Source organism: Lissotriton helveticus, chromosome 5_1 (genome assembly GCF_964261635.1).
Source record: "Lissotriton helveticus chromosome 5_1, aLisHel1.1, whole genome shotgun sequence".
Taxonomy (NCBI): domain Eukaryota; kingdom Metazoa; phylum Chordata; class Amphibia; order Caudata; family Salamandridae; genus Lissotriton; species Lissotriton helveticus.
The window spans coordinates 457,272,648-457,294,960 of NC_136065.1; the positions used below are offsets into that span (position 1 = coordinate 457,272,648).

The 22,313-nt window shown below is 45.2% G+C and overlaps 1 protein-coding gene across 2 annotated transcripts in view; it reads left to right on the forward strand.

The window, feature by feature from the left end:
• Window positions 1-22,313, forward strand: part of WDFY4 (WDFY family member 4) — a 1,018,342-nt gene that overhangs the window by 18,305 nt on the left and 977,724 nt on the right. Inside the window, exon 2 of one of the 2 annotated variants that reach the window (XM_078642707.1) lies at window positions 3,133-3,195. The gene's annotated coding sequence lies outside the window, so the exon portion shown is untranslated. Of the gene's footprint in view, window positions 1-3,132; window positions 3,196-13,618; window positions 13,780-22,313 lie in introns of those variants that run through there. The other variant, XM_078642708.1, reaches the window with a different exon arrangement.

Sequence of the window (22,313 nt, forward strand, 5' to 3'; positions counted from 1 at the left end):
GTTTCTTTTGTTCTGTGCTTATCAGCTGGGAAGGAAGATGCGTGGAATCTTAGAGGATTTCAAGTAATGGAAAGTGGATGATTCAGTTGTTGAAATGTGAAGGCGAATTGACAATTGGAGGTGGTTGTGCTAGGCGTGTAGTTTGTTCACCTGTAAACTGAATAAATTACTTACTTTCCATCATCGTCTCGGCCATTCTACACTAATTCTTATCCAAACCTTAAACTAAATTAAAATAACTTTAATGGCATTATTATAATAAGAAAAGTAATTGTAACTGCAATGTTATCCCTAATCTTGTAATTTATGAAATGTATTTGTAATTTCATGTTTTCAATTATTTTAACAATAAATGTTATTTGTTTGTTTCACATAAAATATTGCTAAACGAATAGCTTTTAAATACTAACACCTTCTTATTTTTTATAAAATTATTTTTCACGTAATTAAAATAATAACCAACGCCCAAAATTAAACAAAAGTGCAATAGTGTCAATTATGTATAAATATTTTGGAAGACATCTTTAGTGCTACACAGCTACATCAGCCACATCATAATGCTGACATCATACTGAAATCTCAAACAAACTAACACAATATCAGATAGCAATCACATCCTGCTTTTCAGCTGCCAGATCGGAGTCGGGGGTGGGGTTAAATCAGCACAGTGTTACGTCTTTGGAAGGCACAGTCGGAGGACTCTGTGTTTGCTCCAAAACCAAGCAGGAACTAGAAGAACAAAAAACATGAGTATAGAGTCCACTGAAGGGCTGTAAATGATTTATTTAAGTGTATTCAATGAATATTTCTCTAACACCCTTACATATATCCCACAGTCCAGCTGCCCTCCCACTTGAGAGTCAGTACAGGCCTGGATGCTGTGGCTCATTCTGACCACTGGATGGGGGTTAGCTGCTACTTGGCTAATTGGGCAAAGAAAGGTCCTGACTGGCCCTTCTTGGTGACTGTGGCAGTTGTAGCTGTGACCGGACCACTGCAGGCAATTGAAGCACAAATCAGACTGATTCAGTTAGGCAGATGCAGGCAGTTTCCACCCTGATCAGGCTGATGCAGTAAGCACAGCAGACAAATGCCTGCGTTGGCAGGTGCAGGCAACTGCAACACTAGTTGGCCCAGTACATGCACCCATTTTTCAAAGGCTTCCCACCAGGAGATAATTTTGAGAGACCAGTCAGGACCATCTGCAGCACGGGCCACTCTTAACTGACTCTCAGGCGGCCAGATTTGTCTGGATGTCCCTCAGTCTCTGAGACACACCAGGTTTCTCCTCCTGGACAGTCTCCTCCTACAGGACCAGGAAGACTTTCCTTTTTGGCACTCAGGCACACCCTCAGCTCCTCCAGAAGAAAGTTCAGACTTCAGCTGGTGTCTCCTCACTTCTGGGAGACTAGGTGTCAGGCAGACACCAGCCCTCGTCACACAGCAGTCCTTTGAGTACTCTGCAGACATTGCCTTCCTTGGAACTGGATTAATGTAGGGCCAACATTTTTACACATTTTGTACAAAGGGGATGTGGATCTATTGTCTCAATTTCCAAACTGGCTTTGTGTTAACAAGAGTCCCTGTCAGGCTACTCTCCAGAAATAGCCTTTGTGTCGTTGGGTGGTGATTTTCACAGCAAGTAGCACTGACACTGTCTACAGACTAGCACCCACAACATAGGCATAAAGAGGTGTGCGGTTTCAGCACCTGGTTATCATCAGCCTCTCTGAAGCAGTAATCACAGATTGACAAAAGGGCAGGCTTGACCTAGAAACATTTTGCCTTGTGCAACAGAACCTGCAGTTATACCCCTACCCCAATCAAAAGGCAACGCTCAGAAAGGACTAATAAACACCCCCAACCAAACAAACATTCTTATCGAATTTCTAAAGGTAGCCATGCCTCTATCCTCCTTGCTCCAGTGTCTGGATCTACACCCTCCAGCCACAGTAATGCAGGCAACAGGCTTCCAATGTATGATGAAACTGTCCTCATCCTCTATCTCGTGCCATGCCAAGCCAGGGACATCCAAAAGGGATCCCACTGGCTTCAGTACTCAGGCTGACTCACACACAAGGCCCTGCTACTGCACACATTTTACATGCACAGGACCTGCAACCTGTAAATACATGTCAACATGTGAGGAGGGGGTGGAGCCTTGGAGAAGGCGGGGCCCAGCGCCAAGAACTATCTAAAAGCACTCTGCCCTCTATCAAAACCCCCCCCCCCAAACAAACAAGGGTCTCTGAGGCTGTTGCCATTGTCCTGGGGTGTTCTCACTGGACATTGGGTGCTTACAGCCACAAAAGACAAGCTGGAAATCCACTGTATGCTATGTTTTCCAGCTCACCTTGCCTCCCACCATATGATTTTGACTCCTAACTGAATGACCGTGTGAAGGGAGACGAAATCATGTGACACACTGTGGCACTGTGTGAGTTGGCAGGTCTGTATATACACACAGGATGTGAGTGACACGGTCCTGGGCATACACATAGCAGTGGAACTTTACACAGGAGAGATCTATATCCCACACTCTAAGTAACACAGATGTAAAGGTTTAGTCACTCTATCAATTTCGAAAACACAGTATTCTGCCACCACCACTTTATGTGCTACAGCGAATACAAGGACAGTAGTCCTCTATCCACTTATAAGGGCACACTTGGTGCAGGCCCTTGCATAGTTAACGACATGCCTAGAACTCTGTGCATATGCTAGATTAGCATGATTCTGTGGCCATACTAAAAGTCAAGATATCAATGCAGTTAGGTATGTTAGGATATTCCTATCCCAGCAAATCATGTGGGTAAGAATTTTGATAATCATTACTAACAGTGAACAAGCTGGTAACAAGAGTGAATCCTGGATCCACTCCAATCACGCATCCTTAGTGAATTAGTCTAAACTCTACCTAAGATATTAATTGCTAATTTTCAGCTATTCCATTTTTCCTTCTACATGATGATTCACATACAGCTCTTCTCATACCTTTGTCATCAGTCCTGAATTTCAAGACTCATCTGTCAGTGTCCCTCTAGCAACTGGTACATCAGCCTCCCCCCCCCAACCACCAGCAACTTTGTACTTTTACAATACAATTAAAATTTGACTCTGTTCTTGTTTCAGGAAGCTCACTGAAGATGCCGCTTATTGTATCCCACTGGTTCTTCTGGTAATGGAACTATCAAGGTAAGTTCACGCTTGTGACTTAGATCACTAGCTGTTGTGTAATGCTAAATGCTGCAGCGTCACTCTCTCTAGCCTGTTGCTGTTGGCACCAGAAACGTATGTGGCAATCATGCACATTTAATTTGTAGGTCTGCTTCACACTGACAAGCTCATGATATGAAAGAACAGGCCTGTCTATTAGGCTTTCTCATTGACTGAATACATATATTGGGAAACGGTCTTTACAACGCAGGCTGAGCTACGCATGCCATTTTCCCGCAAGCAGAACCACGCTTGCCTTAACCAGACATATGCATGGTTAAGGCAGTGGGCGGTCTAGATGTGTGGATGGGCGGGGAGAGGAACAGGAAGGACTGGGAAAGGAAGCTAAGTGAGCTAGGGCGGGTTTTGGAGGGATAGTTTTAGGGCTTGTTTGAGGACTCAGGGGGTAGGTCAGGCAGTTTTTAGAGCTGGGGGTCAGGTTTTAGGGCTCCGGGTGGAGGAATGGGGCAGTTTTCAGGAGTCGGGCTCTGTTTTTAAGGTTCAGGGCGGTGGGGGGGCTGGGCTCAGGATCGTTTATGGGCTGTGGGCTGAGATTTAGGGCTCTGGGCCAGGGTCTGGGATCAGTGTAGTTTTTAGGACATGTGGGCAAAAGGTGGGGGGATGGAAAGTTTCCAGGGCTGGGGCAGTTTTACGTCTCAGGGCGGGGGAGCCTGGGGACGAGGTAGTTTTTAAGACATGGGGGCGAGTTTTAGGGCTCAGGGCAGAGCAGGGGGACAGTTTTCAGGACTGGGGGCAGTTTTAGGGTGAATGCTTCTTAACCAGGCATTCCTTTACCAATCGCGTCTTTCCAACTAAATTGCGTGGTAAAGGCATGTATGGTAAAAGAATGCGCGGTTAAGATGCATTCGTTTTTGGGACCGCGTTGTTGAGCACACATGGAGAAGCCGTGCGTACTTCTGTCATACAACCACACTTACTGGGTCATGCTGCCAAATAGTAAGGCCTGTGCTGTATGAAGCGTTTTCAAGTTGTGCACAAAACCATGTCTCACATACCAATAGCCCCGAAGGCCCCTCACCACTTTATATTGAACACTGTGGGAAAGGCGTCAGTAGGGTCCCTGCAGAGAACAATACACAAGCAAGATCAGACGGAAGAACAGGGAGCCATGATTCCAACAAGCAGTTAGTTCTGCCGGGGTGAAGCACTTCCGTGTTTGCGGTAACTGTGAAGCGTAGAGATCATGAGATCTTTTAATCCAGAGACCAAAAACATTGCATCTAGGCTGGAATATGGGCTCTTCCTATGGGATTGATTAATTTGAGAGCCAGCGGAACTGATACTACTCTTTAGGGGCTTTTACCGGCTGGTTCTCTGTAGTACAACAGTTCAGTTGAGAAATGTTGCAAGCAGGGTTTGATATTGCTAAAAAAAACTGAGCAAAATAAAAAAAACATTGTTCACTGAGCTTTTTGCAAAAGATACTCAAATGCAATAACGAAAAGTGGGTCCGTGGAAGGTGGCAGATAAAGAGGGTGTCGGTGCTGGCCTGGAGTTTTATTCCCTGATTATTAAAAATCCTCTTAAGCCTGTCCAACCAATCACTTTGAAGGCATTCATGAACACGTTGATGCGGTCAACAGGTTTGGTCCAGAGACAGGCAACAGAGCTAGAACCTACCATTCCAGCCGGATGATGAACAATATAGCTAAAACCTTAGCACTGACAGGGTTCTATATTCCCTTCTGCTGTTGTTTCTCTTCAGATGAGGAGATCCCCTCAATGTGCCTGGGAGGTTTTACTTCTTCATGCTGAGGCTTGGTATCTATGCCGTTGATGGCATGTCCCTTTTCTGTGTGCAAAGGGGTTGTCATAGCCTGTATTACGGATTTGCCTGATTTTAGGGAGGCCATTTGCATGTTTAAGGGTTGCAATGGTTGTATTTGCGTAGCTGGTTGTTTTTTGTGTGTAAATGTTTGCTCGGGTCTTGGCATGTTGGTGGCATTTGGCTTTGCTGGGGTAAGGGTGCAAATGCGGACGGTTTACTGGAGGGTTCTTTGCCCTTTTAAGAACAGTGGTGTTTTCTCTTTATGGCTCGATGAGTGTTTCTACGTCGGTCTGACTGGTGTGGTCAGCGTTTCCGTGGTGGTTTACTAGTTTAAATGTGAATGCCTGCTCTTGCAAAGGAATCAGTTGCTGCGTCATCAATGTGAAGCCCTCTCAAATCAATCGGTTGAGAAGTGGTACTCTGTTGAAAAACTTCCCTGATTGCCAGTCTCTGATGGGAGGGTACACTAGTTAGTGTAAAATGTACCCAAATGTCTTACTGTTAGATTTGGGGGTCTCTAGTTGGCCCAGGTAGGTACTTGTGACAAATATGGACCTTTGCAACTAGTCAGGGTAAGGGGGTACACTCCTAAAATAACCCCTGCTCACCCCCTTTGTAACTTGGCATGAGCAGACAGGCTCATTTCAGAGGCAGTGTGTAAAGCATTTGTGAACACATACAGTAATCAAGTGACAACACTACAGATGGACACCACACAGGTTTTATATAAAAAATAAGTATTCATTATATAGACTTATCACAAGACCACAAACGACAAAAATCCACAATGCTGTACTTAAACTGGTAGAATTAGCTTAGTTCTCTTTAGGTCTTAAAATGCAACACTTTGAGTCAATGTACCTTAAGATGAGACACGCAGGGCAATGGAAGTGTTGCAACGATGGAAACTCGGCAAAGATTCGGACCAATGAAATAAAGATGGCGCTTTTTCCTTGATGCGACACGCTTCCCGGTGATGCGACGGCATCTGCGGCAACGTCGATCAGGCAACCACTGCAGGCCAATCCCCCAAGCAGCACTTCAGCTTAGGGATAGTCTCTCCTCAGTTTCTTCCGGTTCCTCTCATCAGCAAAGGTTTCTTCTTGTAGTCCAAAAGTGATCTAAATTCTTGGGATCAGGGTCCCAATATTTATACCCCAAAATCCTTTCTGCTCTGAGGGCAGAGGGTTCTTTGCCCAGTCCAAACCAGTTCTGGAGCACTCTGTTTACATGACTCCTTCTTTCTTTTCACAGTGCAGGGCAGAAACATCAGACACCCCACAGGAGGTGGAGCCAGCATTGTGGAGGAAATGCACAGCCCTGGAGCACTTAGTTGACAGGACTCCTTCTCTCCTTTCACAGTGCAGGGCAGAGACATCAGACGCACCACAGGGGTGGAGCTGGCATTGTGAAAGGCAGGCACAGCCCTATTCAGGTTCCAGGTGCAACTCCTCCCACCCATCAGGATGCAGATCTCTCTATTCACCACTGGGCTGACTCATCCTGTCTACTGGAATTCCCCCAGCCCTGTCACTTAAACTCCAGACAAGGAATACACAACCTGGCAGAGGCAGGTTTGGATAATTAGACAAGAAAATAGCTACTTTCTAAAAGTAGTATTTTCAAACACAGAATGTTAAAATCAACTTCACTAAAAGATGTATTTGACCATTCTGAGTTCAGGCATACTAAACTCGAATTTCTACTATGTTTCCTGAGTCAGTTAGGATTATAAGATGTAATAATCAAACTGCCCATTCTGGCCTATGGAGAACAGCTAGCCTTGCAATACTAAAAAACGACAATGGCTGGTATTCACTATTAGGACATGCCACACACACCAGGGCATGTCCTACTATATACATACAATGCACCCTGCCCGTGGGCCTACCATAGGGGTGTCTGATATGAAGAAAAGGGAAGGTTTATGGACTGACAAGTGGGTGCACTTGCCCAGTCAACATGGCAGTACCAGACTGCACACAGGCTCAGCAATGGCAGACCTGAGACACGCTTTTACTGGTTGCTTCGGTGGGTAGCACAACCAGTGCTGCAAGCCCACCAGCAGCATTTGGTTTACAAGCCCTGGGCAAACGCAGTGAACTGTACTAGGATCTGACAGTAAATCAAATAGGCCAATCATGGAGTCACTAATCCATCCATCAATTTACAATAGGTAGAGCATATGCACATTAGTACTGATCAGCAGTGGTAAAGTGCCCAGAGTCTTAAAATAGACAACAGGTCAGAAAAAAGACAGGAGGAAGGCAAAAAGTTCAGGGATGACCCTGCAAAAAGGGCCAAGTCCAACACAACCCCCTTCCAGCCAAAACACAGGGTAGACCAATCACTACCTTGATGGGCTTCCCTGCTTTGGGCGATAGAACCTGGACCTGGCCCACAACTACAGGGGCTTTCTCTAGTTCTACACCAATCTGAACCTATTGGAATTCCTCTGTCCATACTTGTAGGGCCCACAAAGCTAATCCATGGGGAACCCTTCTCCTCACCTCTGGGCACCACCTGTACAGCATTGAACCTTAACTTGCTCACAGGCGTGTCCCAACAGACAGACAGCAAGCCACTGTGGCAACTGACAGTAGTCAGTGATGAGACCCAGGCCTTATGCCTCTCAGGGCTCTCAAACCTTTGTCGCGTCAGAGAGCAGGGGGCAGTAGGTGGATCATAGGATTAAACCACCTTCATCAGGGTTACATGAAATGTCTTCCCAACAATTCTCAGAGGTTTATATCAAAGCGTAACCGCATAGGGTAGATACCTCTTATGCTAAAAAACCATCTCTCGTCCGGCGAGTTAAAAAACTTCTCAGGAACTGCAATCTTGCTGAATGCTTAGTGACACCAGGTGGTGAGATGAACCAGAACAGTCTCGGCGATACAACTGCTGGGCACCGTAGTGGATATGCGATTAAAATTTATGTACTGTTAGGAAATCTTCAAAAAGACACACGGTAGACGTGAAAGGGTATATGCTAATGCAGGAATCTGCTACTAAACCACGGTGGTTCCGTAATTCATGTACTTCGGATACCACCAGATTATTAGCAATATCGGCGTCCCGTGTGTCGACCTCCAGCCCACTGGCACTGACCCACCAGCCCTAGGCCTGTACCCGGCGGCTGGGCCAGAGACTGAGGTGGACACTCCCCCACCCGGTCCTCCTCCTTGGGGCTCTGTACCCTCCCACCTGAAGCGGTACCTTCTTCCAGAATTGTCAGGGTGCCTGTAGTAGGTGTCCTGCACAATTTGCCCACCATTTCAGGGGTTCTATCCTGTAACTGGGCTTCCAGGTCAGTGAGGACACCCTGAACCAGGCCCTCCAACCCAGGGTCTAAACCCTCAGACTGCACCGGGGTCAGAGGTGAGGGCTCCCTCCCTCTGCACCCCCTTCTAGAGCACTGCACCCTCCCAACTGGAGGGGTACCCCTAGAAGCTACCTCGGTCAGGACACTGATTACAGTTGCCCCTTCCCCAAGGTCAGATAACACCTGAACCTGGCTTCCCAACCCAGGGACCAAGCCCTACGATTGAACACTTGCCTGGCAACCCAGGACTTCCTTGGGAGCACATATGCTCCCCAGAGGGTGACACATAACTCATGTGTCGTGTGACAGTCTGCCTGGCGCAGATCTCCCAACCCCTGTCCATCTGACAGTGTGCGAAGATCCCCCAGGACAGAAGTGGTGTCACCATGGTCATTCACTGGTGACGCAGCCCTTCTGGCTGGCCCCTGACCCACTGGTTCTTCCACTGGGGACTCCTTCCCCCCCTCACCCCTCAGTATGGACCTCTGTACCCTCCCAACTGGAGCGGCACTGCCAGACACCAGAACTGATGGAGGTTTGATTACAGACACTCCCAGCTCACCTGACACTAAGGGATCCCCCTCCACGGGTGGCCCATCAGGATAGCCTAGGCTCTACACCTGGTGTTCCCTTAAAGAACCATCCAGGCTCTGAGACTGGGTTTCGGGCACCTAGGGACACGCAGCCCCACACTCACCCCTTCTCCACTGAGACAGGATGTGAGCCCCTACATCCCTCCCACTACAATGGGACCTAGCTGGGCTACTCTGCACAACTTCCACCACTCTGGGTTGGAAGATACCTGGGGCACTCCCCACAGAGTCATTCCCCAATGCCTCTCCAGACCCTCTGGAATCTACCAAAAGGTCTGCCTCCAATGTGAGCTCCCTGTGGTCAGAGAACTCACTCTCCAACAGGTGTTGGCATAGCTCTGGAAAACAGGGACTTACAATATGCTCTCCAACAATTGGATCACACAGCACCCTACAGGGGTTAACCAAACTATCCTTTACCTCACCATCCAGTGCCTCGCACACATACTCTACACCACTCTCCTGAGATTGGCAAGACAGTACCTGACTGTCTCTGTCATTCAACCCCCACTCTTCCATCCGCTCTTCACACTCACATATCAGGACTTCAACTTTGGGGGAACCCCTCTCCCTGCACCTCTCATCTAGAGTCAGTAAAGTGTCCCTCCCACTACTAGGACCATGAACCCCTGCGTCAGTTTCCCCATTCTCCTCAGGGATACTGTGCACTACTGGAGCTACTTCATGTCCTTGAACCTCCTGGTGTATGTTAACCCCCTCCAAGTCAGGCGCCACATCTCTGGGTGTATGTACTGCTCCCTCAGCACTAGATAACTCAGTTTTGCTGCCACCAGCTGAGCTGGATTCCATCCCCAACTCAGCAAAGCTCACTCTCTGAGCTACACACTATTCTTTTTTCTGGGCTGAGACACTCACGGCCTCAAGCCTCTTGAGCTGCAAATCAAGCTTCCTCATTATCAACTCATGCTCCAACTGCATCCTCTTTTCCTCTAGGGCCAATTTCCTAGTTTGCATCTCAAATTCTAACTGCCCACTAAATTTGAACTTGGCCAGCTCCAATTTATGCATCCTGTTTTCTTTCCTGTCAGCCTGCTCCTCTGGGGACAGGCCTCTGGCAGAGACACAGCTAACTGCTGGGGAGGTTACTTTCCTCCTCTCCCAATCTTAATCAACAGATGCTGTGGATGCTGCTTTACTCATGGTGATTAAACTTGACAGTTCTTTGCAAAAATAGAAAATCCCAGGACAAACAATCTACCAAAAAGTATGTTGTCGCGTTTTGGTCTGCACTCACCAGTAGTGTTCACCAATCACTGTACATGAGTCACAAATGCAAGTCCAGAATCCTCATCGCTGACACCCAATGTTAGATTTGGGGGTCTCTAGTTGGCACAGGTAGGTACTTGTGAGAAATAGGGACCCTTGCCTCTAGTCAGGGTAAGGGGTACACTACTAAAATAACCCCTGCTCACCAACTTGGTAGCTTGGCACGAGCAGACAGGCTTATCTCAGAGGCAGTGTGTAAAGCATTTGTGAACACATACAGTAATCAAGTGACAACACCTCAGATGGACATCACACAGGTTTTATATAAAAAATAAGTTTTCTTTATATAGACTTATTACAAGACCAGAAATGACAAAAATCCACAATACTGTACTTAAACTGGTAGAATTAGCTTAGTTTTTTTAGGTCTTAAAATTCGACACTTTCAGTCAATGTACCTTAAGATGAGACACGCAGGTCAATGGAAGTGTTGCAACGATGGAAATGCGGAAAAGAGCCGGTGCAAAGAAATATAGATGGCACTTTCTCCTTAATGTGACACGCTTCCCGGTGATGCGGCGGCGTCTGCGGCGACGTCGATCCTCTCCCCCGGCGATGCGAGATGCTTGACACGATGCGAGCCACGACAGGCCTGCGACACGCTTCCCAGTGTTGCGGTGGCGTCTGCGGCGACGTGGATCCTCTCCCCTGGCGATGCGAGTTGCTTCCACAATGATGCGAGCCGTGACAGGCCCTGCGACACTCTTCCTGGTGAAGCGGCGGCATCTGCGGCGACGTCGATCCTCTACTCCTGCGACATGCTTCCCGGTGATGCGGCTGCGTCTGTGGCGACGTCGATCCTCTCCTCCGACGATGCGAGGCGCTTCGTGCTGCGAAGTGGCAGCGGCAGTTCTGCGACACACTTCTCGATCTTGAGTCGTTCTTCCAGCTCCTTGCGACACGCAAGTCCCCAAAAAGTCCAACACAACTGTAGACAATTCAGGAGATCTCTTGAGGAGCTCGTGGGTGAAGTCTGTTGTCCTCGAGACTTCAGCAGGAGGCAAGCTCTGTTCCAAGCACTTGGAGATCCTTACACAAGTTGATGAAAGTACACACAAACTTCCTCTCTTCTTTCTTTGGCAGTCAAGCATCCACTGCAGGCCAATCCCCCAAGCCGCACTTCAGCTTAGTCTCTCCTCAGTTTCTTCAGGTTCCTCTCCTCAGCAAAGGTTTCTTCTTGTGATTCAAAAGTGATCTAAATTCTTGGGATCAGGGTCCCAATACTTATACCCCAAAATCCTTTGTCCTCTGAGGGCAGAGGGGCCTTTGCCCAGTCCAAACCAGTTCTGGAGCACACTGTTTACATGACTCCTTCTTTCCTTTCACAGTGCAGGGCAGAAACATCAGACTCCCCACAGGAGGTGGAGCCAGAATTATGGAGGAAAGGCACAGCCCTTTTGCACTCTGTTGACATGACTCCTTCTCTCCTTTCACAGTGCAGGGCAGAGACATCAGACGCACCACAGGAGGTGGAGCCAGCATTGTGGAGGGAAGGCACAGCTCTGGAGCACTTTGTTGACCGGTCTCCTTCTCTCCTTTCATAGTGCAGGGCAGAGACATCAGACGCACCACAGGGGGTGGAGCCGGCATTGTGGAAGGCAGGCACAGCCCTATTCAGGTCCCAGGTGCAACTCCTCCCTCCCATCTAAATGCAGATCTCTCGATTCACCACTGGGCTGACTCATCCTGTCACTCAAACTCCAGACAAGGAATACACAACTTAGCAGAGGCAGGTTTGGATAATTAGACAAGAAAATACCTACTTTCTAAAAGTGGTATTTTCAAACACAGAATGTTAAAATCAACTTCATTAAAATATGTATTTTATCATTCTGAGTTCAGGCCTACTGACTCCCTGAGTCAGTTAGCCCATTGTGGTCTATGTAGAACAGGTAGCCTTGCAATAGTAAAACCCGAAAATGGCTGTAATTCACTATTAGGACATGCCACACACACAAGGGCATGTCCTACCTCATACTTACAATGCACCCTGCCCTTGGGCCTACCATAGGGGTGTCTGATATGAAGAAACAGGAAGGTTTAGGGACTGGCAAGTGGGTGCACTTGCCCAGTCAACGTGGCAGTACCAGACAGCACACAGGGTCTGCAATGGCAGACCTGAGACATACTTTTACAGGCTGCTTCTGTGGGTGGAACAACCAGTGCTGCTAGCCCACCAGCAGCATTTGGTTTACAAGCCCTGGGCACACACAGTGCACTGTACTAGGGTCTGACAGTGAATCAAGTAGGCCAATCATGGAGTCACTAATCCATACATCAATTTACAATAGGGAGATCATATGCACTTTAGCACTGATCAGCAGTAGTAAAGTGGCCAGAGTCATAAAATAGCCAACAACAGGTCAGAAAAAAGACAGGAGGAAGGCAAAAAGTTCAGGGATGACCTTGCAAAAAGGGCCAAGTCCAACATTTACACACACAGGTACGCCATACCTACTGCAGTCTTATTCTTAGACGTACTGGTGCAGTACTTAATGTATTTGTTAAAATAGAAGTAGCGGGCCCGAAGGTTTTTGTTAGGGGCCCATCCTTAGTGCTGCCAAATTCTGAGGGTTGCTAAATTTCCTGGCTACCCCTTCCTGGTTCCACCTCATGCAACTTTCATCCCGCACCCTGCACTTCTGTCCCTTTATCTCACACTTACAGGTTCTTTTTCGTCCTACCTCACTTTGTCTCTCTTTTACATGTTTCTCTTCCCAGCTTTACTTCTTTATGCCTTTCTCTTTCTCTTGGTCAAAGTCTGATGAAAAATGAGTCCCAGTCCCCTAAAATGAGTGCTGGTGCCCCCTACCTACAACCACCTGCACAAACTGCACACTGCAGGCCCACTGTATCCTCGCTGCACCACTGCAGTAGCAGAATCGAGACTGGCTATATCTAAGGAGGAAGAGGCGGGCCTAATTCACAAAGGTAATTTACACTTTTGAGTACGTTTACTATTTTTCGGTATTCAAAAACGGCACTTTTGTAGCAACTTACACTTTTGTTGTGAGTAAAGCATTACCATGGCCAACTACTGTTGGTGCAACACCGTCCCATAGAAAATAATGGAGGTTGTGACTTACTACAAAAGTCTACGTTTCTACAAAACCCTAAGTTACTAGAAAAGTGTTGTTTGTGATTATGTAAAAGAAGTAAACATACTCAAAAGTGCAATTTCTGAATAGTACTATGTGACACTTTTTGTAATACTACTGTGATACCACAAAACATACTACAAAGTGCAGTTTGTGAATCAGGCCCATAGTGTTTACTCAATGTGATATGCAAACACGCAAACCTTATCTCAAACCCACAGACGAAAGTAAGAAGTCATCGATGTATTGGTCTACTTCCGCTTTTTACAGGAAGCACGTATGAGGGTGGGCGAATCATGTGATTTTGAGTGGAAAGTACTAACGCTTCTGTAGTGGGCATGTCGCAAACAGTTTAGACGAAAACTCTTCTGGACTTTGTTTCTCAAGGAGGACGACCTTGGGCAATGCCTGAACAACAACCAAGAGAATAGATAAAGGATATTTCTTCAACCACAAGTTATCAGAGCCTAGGTGAGTACACACAATCAAATCAACTCCCTCTTGACTGACCTTGCACAGATATCTTATTTACTGCTGGGGCTGCGCTGCTCTAAAATACAAGAATAGGCATTGCTGTGGCTATCGTGCATTGTGGTTGGTTTGTGTAAAAAAAAATGGGGGTACCTTCACTGGCGTAACAAAAAGTGAGGGGGCCTCCCTGCACGGTACTTAGAGGGGCCCCTCCGGGCTCAATCAGGAGCTCTCCGGCCACAGTGCAGTGCCGAGGGGGCCCCCTTGGAGCTAGAGGCCCCCCGCACCGCGGGGGCTGCGGTGGCCTGTGTTACGCCCCTGGGTACCTTCACTGTACTGCATGTGTGCACTGTTGTGGTTAGACTATTGTAAAAAATATGACTATATTTCTAGGGCTGATCTGTGCTAGTATGAAACATAAATATGATAAATAAAGATCAATGCCCAAACACAGGTGTTATTAAAATATATATATATATATTTCTTTAATGTGAAGTCACATTTAGGAACATGTAGAGATTTCCCTCCGAACAGGGAAACATTCCACAAAACATTATCCGATGAGAGTTTTCTAGCACACACTATTTTCATTGGTATTGTCTCGTGGCATGAACTTGTGCCTGGAATATTTGCGCACAATTTGGAACGTTTATTCAGGCTATCAGTGTATCATTGAGGGATTATATATGGCTCGCCGAGAGTCCCGAATAGTGATACTGTGTGTTGGCCTGTCCCTGTCGGCCCTGAATGAAGCTGTGCATCTCCTCTATGTTCGTCTCAGTGGAGTGGGAAGGTTCCCTTCGATTTGAGGGAGGGTGAGTGGCCGTCTGGTTGTATTCGTGTGAAAATCGTTAAGAAATACCTTGAATTTTGACCTTGGTTGCCTAAGTCATCTATTTGACTATTCCTCTTGGGTGCTTGATCCCAGATGGTGGTTTTTAGCTGATGTCTATTGTCATCACATTATCTTTTTTTTTATCGTACTGTTGGGAGCATCTGTTATCCAACTATATTGCTTTGCTGATGTGTTTGTTTGTGTGCTGGTCTGAGGTCATGGAGGGTTTCGTGTTCCATTCTCCATTGTTTTTTCTATCGTTTCTAGAGTTGAGTTTTTCATAGTTATGGCTTTCTATAATGGTCCCTTCGCATACATCCATTCTGACCTCTATTGGAATTTCTACTGCGCTTTGAAAGTAGTATTGTTTTTCCCTGTGTGTCAATTTAAGCTCTTTATAAAATATGCAACATCTCGCTTTAAAGAATTTTGGGGCATATTAGCAAGAAATAGCGATATTTATCGTTAAATGCGCTTAGCGAATTTTTTTTATCACTGCCTTTCGCTGGATATGTTAGCGGCGAAAAACCTGCTATTAGCAACGTTTTTCTCCATTGTGCTAAAATATCCAGCGATAGTGTCAAAATGCGTGAATATTGCTGGAAATCCAGCGATATTCACGCATTAACGCCAATGGGGACTTAACCTGAGAATCCACCTCCCATTGGATAAACAGGTAAGTCATGTTTTTAGCAGGTGTTAGATTATAGCGATAATCCTGCTTAGCGCGATTTTTTTTATCACTATGCCTGCCTTGCTAATAGGCGATAGCTGTGTTAGCGACTGCTTTCAGTTGCTAACAGTTTGGATACGCCCACTTTGCATGTCATTAGCGATAAATATCGCTGACATGCAAAGCGGGCCCCTAACCGGTCGCTATCGCCTAAAAGCTGTCACTAACTGCTGTTAGCGACAGCTTGCTAATAGGGCGATAATAATATCGCCGCTTTAGCGGCAAAAAGTGCCGCTAATGCGGCGATATGGCCCTTGCTAATATGCCCATTTATCTTCCTTGTGTAAGCGTTCCTGCATGTATTGTAGTCTCCATTCCATCTTGTCAAATCTTGCTATTGCCTTTAAATGATGCTTCCTTGTTGTCACTTATGATTGTTTAATTGTGAAACAAGGTTGGTATAACCAATAGGTCTTTCTTTAAAAAAAACAAGTGCAGACATATTGGTGCTGGAATGTTTGTTTGTATTGGAGCTGTTCACACTTCTTTCTAAGTTTTCAATTTTTACTTGACCGTCGGCTATGTTGGAGAGGTAAGCGGAAAAAAAGCCAAAATGACCGCTGGCATGTCATGGCCTACACGTAGGCATCTTAGCGATGGCCATTATGTGTGCAACTTTGTGCATGTGCCTCGCGACACATGAACATATGCATCATGACACATGCATGTATGCTTCGTAATTTTAGCGCACGTATGCGTCAAGACGTGCAGGTGGCCAGTTTGGCTTTTCTATACTCAAAATCTCTTTATTATTGTTTTTTCTCCAAAACACAACTTTCGAAGGCGACTGTTTCGTTACATCATGACAACAGAGATGAAGTTTACAGAGTGCAGATTGGTTTCTAAAATGGTAGACAACAAAGCGTTTGTGCTGCATCGTTAATCATTCTTAACAAAGCATAGCATCAGATCATCCATGACATGTCTGGTCGCCATTTAGATATTAATTGTAAAATAGTACAGGAAGACAAACGTATAACAAGGACAAGGGTATTGTGGTACAGGTCAAGGCCGGTAGTGTGCCTAGGTGTTGAATCAACTTTGAGGCAGTTTGAGGCAGCAGGGGGCAACATGGGCCCACCCTACTACACAGCAATGGTGTGCCAAGTGGTTAACCAGGGCACCATCAAAGGCGGGTTGGCAAAAGAGCTGGAGCCCCCTCAGTTTTGGGGGAATAAAACAGGTAAATTCTATGTGGTTCAGGTACTGTATCAGGGGTCGCCACACAGATTGGTAAATTGGATTCTGTTCCATTTAGGCTTTGGAAAAGCTGTTCAGTCGCCAGGGTATGCCATAGGTGAGAAATCCATTGTACTGCAGAGTGGGGAAGAGGTCTTCTTCCATGCTAGGGTGCAAGTTGTCTGGCTGCCTGGAGAATGTAACTAATAGGAGCTCAATCAGCATGGGTCATTGCTTTCAAGTCCAGAGGTCGAATCCCCAGAATGACCATGGTATAGGAGGGCAGGCGGGAGTACTCCACAGTGTCATATTAATGACATAACACCTCCTTCCAGAAATTAGCGATGAGGTTGCAGGACCACCATATGTGAGAGAAGTGTTTTACATCACCAGCACAGAGAGGATGTGGCTGGAAATATGGCAGAGAGGCGTGTTGGTGTGTAATACCATTGGAACATAACTTTATATGCCATTTCCTGGTGGGAGCTGCAATGATATGTTTTGGGAATATCCCTCCACAGTGTGTCCCATTGCTTAGATGATATGCCCTCCGTGGTGGTTGACTGTGATGCGGTTTGGTAGGTGTGGGTGCAGGGGTGTGTGTAGTGTTGGCGTGTATAGGTAGGTGTTGGAAATGACCCCCAGGAGCCATTGTACATTCCAACCAGCTTCTCTAAGGTAGTGAAGGGTCACACAAACTAAGGGTACACTCAGGCGTGTAGTGCCTAGAGTCGGAGCTGGAAGTATTGTAGTCTAGCTAATCACGAGGTCCCCAAGCACACAAGTGGTTTGTCGCATGCTGTTCCAATCACAGAAGACTTCATCAAGGCATTGTATTCAGTGTTATTATGACCAACGTACAAATTGTCCAGATCAGGATTTTCTTAGGGTATTCATGCGTATTCTTAGGGTCCTTATTTCCTTTAGCTAGTCAGATAATGTGACTGTGATTTCTTGGAATCTTGCCTGTAACGTTATCTTATCACCTGAAATGATAAGAGAACGTTACAGACAAGATTTTTATTTATTTATTTATTTATTTTATAGCATTTATAAGGCGCACAGCTACCCACAAAGGGTTTCCCGGCGCCGAAGCAGCATAGACACAGAGCACAACTAAAGAAAAACAGGTCCGACAGCAAATTATTTGTCAAACAGCCAGGTTTTCACACTTTTTCTAAAACTCCTATAGTTTTCTTCTTTGCGTATTGCAGTGGGCAGTGTGTTCCAAAGAGTTGGACCCAGAAATGAAAAGGATCTTCCGCCCATTCTAGCCCGTTTAATCCTTGGTACCGCAAAGTTCGCTGATTGTCTGTCTGCATTTGGTAGATTTCCTTAGATGGTTGCTGAGCCTGAGACCAAAAATGCAGGTGACTCCCTCGCAAAACCAGGACATTTTGTGATCGATAATTTTGAAGTCTCCACAGAGTTATGGGCAATTTCCTGTTGTGGACACTACTCCTAACCACACAAGTGAGGTACCATTTTTATAGGGAGACTTTGGGGAATTCTGGTTGGGTGGAAGTGTGTGGCTTCTCGTAGAGTCCAGAACTTTCCATCACAGAAATGTGGGGAAAATGTGTTTTTTTGTGCCAGCTGAGCTAGGGTCCAAAATCTGCAACTAGGCACATTGCAAAAATGGTGTGTCCACGTTGCATTTTGGGCCGTTTCCTGTTGCAGACACTAGACCTACCCACACAAATGAGGTACCATTTTCATAGGGAGACTTAGTGGAGTGTTATTACGAATTGACTTTCTATACATTTCTGCCTTCCAAATGTGTGTTAAAAAAATTTCATTTTGAAAAAATGCCCTCTAATTTACATTTACATGGTAGTATGGGTACCCATCAATTTAGAAATGTGCAAATAACCACTGCTTCTGAATTCCATATGTTGTTCCAATTTCAGAAATACATAGGGTTCCTGACACCTATTTTTCACTCTTTAGATTTTACCAAATGGATTGTTGTATACCCTGTGTAACAGGCCGTAGTATTGGTTCAAGTAGTCCTGTAGTTCTTTTGTCAAGGAAGTCTTCATGTGGTAGATGCCTTTAACTCTGAGAAGGGAGTGTTTGTTTTCTGATCCTGTCAAGATGTAGCTGATGGTCCGGGACAAACTATACCCGGGTTTAATCTGGCCTGGTGGGGTATGGTCTGGCCCAGTCTATTCCCCCTGGGTATACTCTGGTCTGGGCCAAACTATACCCGGGTTTAATCTGGGCAAGGGTAATTTTGACCTGCTAAACCGATAAACAATGAAAAACCGTTTCAAGGTTCAGCTCAGCTATTGGCTCTGGGTACCTCGGGTTCTTAAAAAACCTGCAAGTCCCATATATCCCCCCAACCATAAGAGTCCAGCAGACGAAACGGTAAATTTCTTTTAAAAATGTGACATACTTATAAGAAGTTACAAATGAAAACGTTGGTACAAATGTCTGTTTATTTCTACTTAACTTTAATAATATTTTATTTCAACTGTTCCTTTCGGTAGGAAAACCTTGAAGGGCCAACACAAATTACCTCTTTCTAAATTCTGAATGTTGTCTTATTTTCATAAATATATAGCTTTCCAGGATCCATTATTGGTTTACCCCCATTTCTACCACTAACCATAAAGAGGTTGAAGCACAAAAAGTAGGAAAAATAGGCTATGCCCCACTAAAATGGCAAGACTGTGTAGAAATTTTTGATTTTCAGACAAACGTCTGTGTGTGCCTGAAAGCTGGGAAGATGGTGATTTTAGCACTGCAAACCCTTCATTGATACCTTTTGTAGGGAAAAAACAGATGCTTTCTTGTGAAGCACTCTTCCCATTCCCTCCCCCCAAAAACAACATTTTGCTGTAAATTGCCTAATTTCTCAGTTCCCTCCAGGGAAATCCTCAAACTCTGGGTACCTTTACAAATCTCTGAATGTTGGAAGAAAGGGACGCAAATTTGGCTTGGATGACTTATGTGGACAAAAAGTTACAGGGGCCAAACCATGATCGATGCCCTAGCCAAAAAAAGGTTTAGCATTCAAAGGCCTAGCAGCGAATGGGTTAAAGGACCAAGAGAGAGTGTGTGATACGGGGCTCTCACAATAAAAATAAACAACAACAATTTAAAACCACAAGGCATTGATGCCAATGTGTTAGCTGGCTGTGGGTTATTTTCACAAATAGTCCACATCCTCTAAATGTCCTGATACCAACACTAATAGGCACCCATTTCAGTCAACTCCTAAAGCCAGCTGAGGCACAGAAGCTAATGGGTGGAAGAAGCTACCAAAAGCCCTTTCTATTTCAGTATGTGTGGGTTATCTTGTGTGATGACATGAGATCTCAACAAGCATTTAAAGCTGTCTTTAAGCAAGACCTAAAAAGGTACATTTAAATGGCTTCAACATGGTCCGTTACTACATCCATAAGCCCTTCAAATGTTGGTGGATAAGATATGGGGTCAAGTGTGGAAACTAGTATTAAAGCATAGGTTAGTGCTGTCACCAGCTCAGTCACTGGAAGACATGTTGCTTGCTCACCTACAGGGAAAACAGGAGATTTTACAACATCTCAAAACTTTTGAAATGGCCTATTTTAATATGCCAGTGGGAATCTACTTCATTAAGATTTTATCTCACTGCACAGATGCCCCCCCTTCAGTTAGGATTTTACTATTGAATGAGCATTCAATTGCTGGGTTTGTGGTATCAATGTATTGTGACGTCTTTCCAAAATTAGGCCATTTTGAAAATTATTACAGCTGGGGATGAGCCAGTCTCATGTGAATGAATGGGCCCAACCTTACATGCCTTTTCACGTGGTCCTAGTTATCCTTTGCTTAAAAGAGTGAAAGCCTGTGGAATACCTTCAAGCATATATAGCTTCCTTTATTTTACTTGTCTTTTAGGTATTGTCACCATGAAGAACATGAAAAAAACTTGGGGTGTATTTGTATTCATTCATCAAATGTGAGTCTCAATAGAGAACATGTAGCATCTCTGTTTCTATAATAGCCTGCTGCGTAGTGCTATGCTGGTTGATAAAGGCCATGAATCCGATTTATAGGCCTGAATTGCAGGCGACGGGCAATAATGTGGGAGGGGGGCTTTAACAACGGGTATAGCCTGAGGCAGAAGGGCTATAAGGCTATTAGAACATTCCACTGCCTAAGAGTAGAATGTTCTAAATTATTAAGTGAGAAACAGAAAGTCAAACATTGGATTGCTGGAGCAGAAGGCTTCTACAATCCCATATTCTGCAATCCTAGTCTTCAACCGAGCTCCCATCATTCTAATGTTCTAATAACTTATTTTTTTTTTCTTTATGATAATTAGAGACTGGCGGTTAGACAATCGTTATGTATGGCTCTCATAAGGAACCGCCATCATTTATTTCAGTTTCTAAATGTCATAACTCACTGCTGTGACATAGCAGCAGTTGATAACAAAACTGGTTATTCGCCACTGTGATGTCATAGAGGCCGTCCAGGCCAGACTTACAGGGCTCTCCGAGAGCCTGTCAGTGAAGTGCTGCTTGTCTGCTTTAACTGAAAGCAGAAATTGGAGCTGCAGAAGGGGGAAGGAAGGCAGAGAAGATGGGCGGGGTTGGTTAGGGATTGCAGGTGTGGTTTTGTTTTTTTATTTGGCACCGCGGGGGAAGAGGCTGTGTTATGTAATGGCTCCCCATTACTCCTCTGCCCTTTCGTAGCAGTTGAAAGCATGGGAAGATGAGTTTGAGGCTATACATAACATGAAATTATAAATGGGTAAAAAGTGAATTACGAGGATGCTTTTCACGTCTGGCTTCTGACTGACATCAAAACCCCTCTGCAATTGTTGTCTATTTAATGACACTCGGAACCCCTTGGTGGAAAACATCTCCGTAATTCACTTTTACCCATCTATAATTCTATATGTAAGTTATTCTAGTTTTGTCTGGTAATGGAAGGTGCAGCGGGGTAAAGAGATGTATTTCATAATACATAATGTTGTTACGTGGGATTGTTAAGGATTTAAAGACAGGCCATACTATATTCACCAAATTAAGTAACTATCGGAAAGCCGGAGATTTCCCAATGGCCTAATACCTTTGAAGGCAGTTACAGATGTGAAAAAGCGCCATAACTGCCTTAAGCACCCCTGATTGCCTTAAACTCTCCACCCTGACTTCCTGAAATTCTTCAAGATATTGCCTGAATGTTGGGCCAGATGCATCAAGCATCCATTTTGCGATTCCTTATTAGCGAAAAATAAGGAATCGCTAATAAGGAATAGCAAAATGGAATGCATCAAGAAATCACTACAAAAATAGCGATTTCTTAGAATTCCTTAATTGAGACTCGCAAATTGCGAGTCGCAATTAAGGAATACCTCCCCATTCATTCCTATGGGCCTAGAGGCCCATAGGAATGAATGGGAAGACAATCTCATTTGCGAATCGCAATTAGCGATTCGCAAATTGAGATTGCGATTTCAAGGGTGCAGGGGTGTCCAAAGGACACCCTGTTGCACCCCTGAATTTGATCTGTGCACATATGTTGTGCACACACATGCCCGAAGGGCATGTGTGTGCACAACATGAAACTGTGAAAAATGCACTTTAGTGCATTTTTCCAAGTTTTTGCAAATTACCATGAAGTTGTACTTCGTGGTAATTTGCGTGCCCTATTAGCGAATTCGCTATTTTTGAAACTTTCATGCATTGCATTTAAGGAATCTCAATTTGAGATTCCTTAAATGCAAACAATCGCAATTTAGCGAATTCTCTATTTGCGATTTTTGCATTTGGGATGATGCATCCCAAA